The sequence below is a fragment of the Nicotiana sylvestris genome, chromosome 3 (assembly GCF_000393655.2).
Source record: "Nicotiana sylvestris chromosome 3, ASM39365v2, whole genome shotgun sequence".
NCBI lineage: Eukaryota > Viridiplantae > Streptophyta > Magnoliopsida > Solanales > Solanaceae > Nicotiana > Nicotiana sylvestris.
The window spans coordinates 26,462,379-26,468,378 of NC_091059.1; positions in this window are offsets into that span (position 1 = coordinate 26,462,379).

A 6,000-nucleotide genomic window follows, 5' to 3' on the forward strand; every position below is an offset into this window, starting at 1 on the left:
TGCAAAATCAATGGGAAGAGATACCATTGAGCCGGACAGGTACCATGCTGGTTATACTCCATACTATCCAAGTTGGCTGGAGGATAATCATAATGGTTTGGGTCAACCCGGGTTTGTTCGAGGACATAGGATCATCGATGAAAAGGCTCAAGCACAGGTTAAGTACAACCAACTGCGCAAGAGGATTTGGGAATGCGAAAGTGAGCATCGTGAAATTCAAGAAGCCAACCAAAAGCTGATTGAAGAGTGGAAAGACATGGTTGTCAGTGCCAACAAGCGACTGGGGTACTTGGAGCGGGGTTTAGTGGAGCTGGAAAGGAAATTCATCAAGAGGATCGAGGACTGGCAGAATGCTGAGTGAAACAAAGGTGAATACCTGGCCAGAGCCTACTTGCTGCTAGGACTTCGTGAGCTGGTAAAGCTATTCGATGGAGCCAAAGATGCTGAGTCTGGGGAAGGTCCTTCTGGGACCAATAGTTAGGATTCCTTTTCTTTTGCTTTAAATGTAATAAGGCCAATGGCCATTAGTGACATTTTATCTTCTGCTATTTTAGTGTCGTTTTGGGGTTCGTCTTATTTTTATCAATAAAATAAGGCATTTAGCATTATAAGTTCTCCAAATCAATTTGTCGCTAGGCCTACTTCGGGCACAACGAGGCTCCCAAATTAGGACACGATTTATATTATCGCACTATTTGTTTAAATATCGCAACATCTTTTTCTTATAATCCTCACTAACTTGTTACCTTTTTTGTTTTTACTTTTATTCCCCTCCCCAAAGGTTAGTTCGTGCACTCTGGCATCATCATCATACTCCACAAGATCCAAGGTCCCTCCACCCACTCCTCCTCTTAGTCCCGTCAGAAATAGGAATAAGGAAAAAATGGAAGATTTGAGCAACATCAGAAAGGAAAACTCAGTTGAACGGGCAGAAATCACTCAGGATACTCATGTCTCCAAAGAAAGTGCATCCCAACTCGAGCAGAAATTGTTGAAGTTTCAGGAAGAACTTGATCAGGTCCGCAATTTGGCAAGCTTGTCGTTTTCCCTCACCACCCCGGATGTCAATTTTCCTAATGCTCAGAACCCCACACCTTCACAAAACATCCCGAAACCAAACCATCCCGCTCACCACCACTGCAATACTTGCCACACTTCCAACAACACTCCACTGCTCATCCCTGAACCGCTAAACTCCACAAATGACCATCTCCACACTCACCGTAACACTCACATCTATGTTGAAACCATACCACACTCCATTCAACCCATCTCAAGCACACCTGAGTCTGATGACAAGGACTCCCTTATCAGGAACCTGGACGCAGAACTCAAGAAACTGACTAGCCGAATTCAGGGTGTCGAAGGAAGCAAGGGGATCGAGAACTTTGTCAAAGGTGCTGAAAGGGAAGAAAATCCCTCTACAAATCTTCTGTAATAACCTGCCAAACCAAGAAAGCTGCAAACCTCCGTCAGTGTTGTGGATCTAGGCCAAGTATTTACTGCCTCAATCTTTTGTGTATCCACCTGGATGCCTTCACCCGAAATGATATGCCCAAGGAAAGTTACTGACTTCAACCAAAATTCACATTTAGAAAATTTTGCATACAACTTCCCTTCTTGTAGAACTCTGAGCACAGTACGCAGGTGATCAGCATACCCATCCTCTAAACGAGAATACACTAATATATCGCCGATAAATACAATTACAAATAGATCTAAAAAAGGCCTGAACACACGGTTCATCAAATCCATGAACACTATTGGGGCATTGATCAGACCGAATGACATAACCCGGAACTCAAAGTGCCCATATCAGTCCTGAATGTTGTCTTCGGAATATATTCATCCTTAACCCTTAGATGATGGTACCCGAACCTCAAGTCTATCTTTGAAAAACACTTGGCACCTTGCAACTGATCAAATAAATTATCAATTCTCGGGAGCGGGTACTTATTCTTGATCGTCACCTTATTCAGCTGCCTATAATCAATACACGTTTATAAGGAACCATCTTTCTTTCTCACAAACAAAACAGGTGCTCCCCATGGTTACGTACTAGGTCGGATAAAGCCTTTTTCAAGTAAGTCCTTTAATTGTTCTTTCAACTGTTTCAGCTTTGCGGGGGACATTCTATAGGGAGGAATAGATATTGGGTGAGTATCTAGCAGTAGGTCAATAGAAAACACAATTTCTCATTCTGGCGGGAGACCCGGAAGCTCATCGGGAAACTCATTAACCACGGGGATGGACTGAATGGTTGGTGACTCTACTTCCACATCCTGAACCCAAACTAAGTGATAAATACAACCCTTTCTGATCATCTTCCTAGCCTTGAGATAAGAAATGAATCTTCCTCTCGGCGATGCTGTATTACCTTTCCACTCCAAAATAGGCTCCCCTGAAAATTGAAATCGGACTATCTTTGCTGTACAATCAACGTTGGCATGACAAGAAGCCAACCAATCCATACCCATAATAACATCAAATTCTACCATATCTAAATCGATTAGATATGATACGGTAGATCAACCATGAACTACTATTATACAACCTATATATACCCGCTTAGCTATCACTAAGTCCCCAACAGGTGTAGACACCTTAAAAGGTTTAACCAATTTAGGTTTTATTTCAAACTTACTAGCAACCAACGGAGTAACGTATGATAAAGTGGAACCTAGATCAATCAGTGCATATACATCATAGGAGGAGACAGATAGTATACCTGTAACAATATCAGGCGATCACTCCTGGTCTTGTCGCACTGCTAATGCATAAATACGGTTTTGAGGATTGCTCGAACGAGATGCTCCGCCTATGCCTCTACCACAATTCATTGGTGCTTGTGGACCTTGCCCATGCGGGCGTATTGATGATGATGAACCAGCTACAGATCCCACTGGCTGAGCTATGCTTGCATCACCTCTCATCGGACAATCCCTCATAATGTAGCCCGGATAACCACAAGTATAATAAATACCTAATCCCATATGGCACTGCTTGTATGCTTCTTACCACATTGAGCACAATGTGGCAAGTGTGGCCTCATCTGATTTGACTCACCCTATACTGAGAACCTGAGGCCCTGAAATTCTAACCAGACCCTGAATATGTGGAACGATCGAGTCTCTTACCGCCAAACTGAAGGGGTGCACTAGACGATGGCTTGGGCAGGATACCTTGGGTACTGCTGCCTCTGACCACCTCGAAACTCACCAGAAGGACCCGAAGACCTCGCTCTCTTATTCTAGACCCTATCTTGCTCACGATCGGCCCTCTGTTTCTATTTATGCTCCTCTACACCCTGAGCGTATGCCTGAATACAAGAAATATCCATGTCTAGCTTAAGTGAGGCTGACATACAATCGTTAAGCAAGTAAGTCTCTAATCCCATCATGAACCGGTGGTCCTGATCCTCCATTTTAGATACAATAGTGGGAGCATACCTAGCTAACAAATCAAACTGAAGAATGTACTCCCGAACACTCATGTTACCCCGTAGAAGGGTCAAGAACCTATCAACTCTGGCTCGCCTAAGCTCTAGTGGCAGATAATGACGAAGAAAAGCTTTTGTAAACTCCTGCCATAATGTTGGAGGGGTATCCTCACCTCTGGACAATTCCCTAGACTCGTTCCAATTAACTGCAACATCTCGGAGTCTATAGGAAGCTAGCTCAACTGACTCAACCGTAGTGGCCTTCATTACCCTTAACGTCCTCTGCACCCTATCAATAAATATCTAAGGGTCCTCATTCAGATCTACCCTAGTGAATACTGAAGGGTCTAAATTAATGAAGTCACGAACCTCGCACTCATGGACCTGTCTGCGTGACCAATACCTACTTCCTGACACTGAGCCTTTGCGACTACTAATCGGGTCAATAAATGAATAGCACCTCTCATCTACTGACCCGTCGCATCTGGCTGAGGTGCTGAATGTACATGGGCGGGCGCTGGAGCTGGTGCCCCTCGAAGCTCTTCTGGAAAAGGCGGGGTATGTGAAGTATGAGATGGAACCTTACCATGAGACTCTCCCCGAGCCCTGGTAACTCGTGGCGCTCGACTAGTAGTCTCACCAGCCACGGACTTTCCCTTTTGGGCGACCGTACTCTTTGGAGGCATTGCTAAAAATATAACATATCGTTAGGAACATGAATTCTTGTATCGCATGATCTAAGATAAAAAGAGAGGATAACATCCTATATGTCCTGCAGCCTCCTGTTTATAATTGTGGTTCATGACACACCCATAAACAAGACTCTACAAGACAAGGTCTGTAGACAACCCTAGGACAGAACTGTTCTGATACCACTTTTGTCATGACCCAAACCGATGGGCCGCGGCTGGTGCTTGAGTCCTACCTGTCAAACATTCCTAAGAATGCATCTAGAATATAAACCTATATAACATCTGTTGAATTACGAAGATAACATACTTGAAGGAAACCTTCCAACAAGGCATATGTACGTATACATGCAGAATACAGTGGGCGAGCCGGCAAGGCTGCTATAGGCAACTATACATCCAATAACCGAATGCCGACAAGGCTACATACAACCAAACTAGACATACTGTCTACAGACCTCTAATAGAAATATAACTGTACAAAGACGGGACTGAGCCATGTCATACCCATATATATATATATATATATATATATATATATATATATATACAAATGTATCGTACCAAAATCAAAAGTAGCTCCGGATCAAGTGGAGCACGCCAACTCTCGCTGATCAGGGATCCTAAGAAGGGGGACCGTCAGCTTGCCTACCTTCACCTGCGGTCATGAAACGCAGGCCCCATGAAATAGGGCGTCAGTTCGAAAAATGTACTGAGTATGTAAGGCATGAAAATTAGTACGTAAAAGACATAGATGAAACATGGAATACAGAAACACATCTTTAAATCTGAATAACTTTGTCAATTCTGAAACGTTTATAATGTCATGCACGTGCGTATAAATGTCGTGCCATGTATAGGTATGGGTGTACATAATATTATCAAGCTACTGAGGGTATTCCATCATATCGTCTCGGCCACTGTGGGCAACATCATCAACATATACCAGTTGATTAGGTGGTGGTGCGTATATAATGTCGTAACCTTTTTTCATATCCCATATACATATATTTACATATATACGCGTATATAACTCCATCTGGTCATGGGTCAATGCAATTGTATAAATGAGTGAAATGCATGAAAAATACGTAATAATCTCAATATTCCTCCCGGATAAACTTTTCCAACTGCGTATTATTCTAAGACCCATGAACAGAAGATAATAATAATTCTCATAGGGGAATCAAGAATATAGACACCCCTACTATTTCTATGAATAGAGTAATTTATGAAAATTGTGTGTTTGCTCGTTTCTTCAGTATAATTTGGACCATGACAAAAGGAAGAAGGGATGGCCTAAACATACATGAAGTATGAAAAACTCCATAAAATATTCCGTTGGAAACCTTATGAACGAATTTTTTTTTGCCTAGGATTCATTGAAAGTTGGAACGAAATCATTTCTGAATAAAGCTTGTTTGATATGAAATTTGCTTCTGCTTCAACAGTTTTTTGAGCTAAGGTTAGTACATTATTCAAGATCCATGTTCTGATCCTAATGAAAATAAGATTCCTACTAAAGTTACATTTTACCTTAGGTGGCCACATGGATTTAATGACTTATGAGTCATGTTTAGCCATTGTGGCTTTATGCCACGTGGGAAGGTGGGTGAAGATTATTAATCTTTACCCACTTATTAGTTAACCGGGTAATATCCCGTTACCCAGTAATTAACTAATTACCCGCATAATTTAAAAATTATCTCAAATTACTTAAAATTCTACTTATTTTTAATATACTTTATATATACTTTATACATTATACTATTGTGGTCATATATATATATATATATATATATATATATAAAGTATATCATATTATCACGGCCATATGGTACCTTGTATGGTACTAGTCCATAATTATCGGGT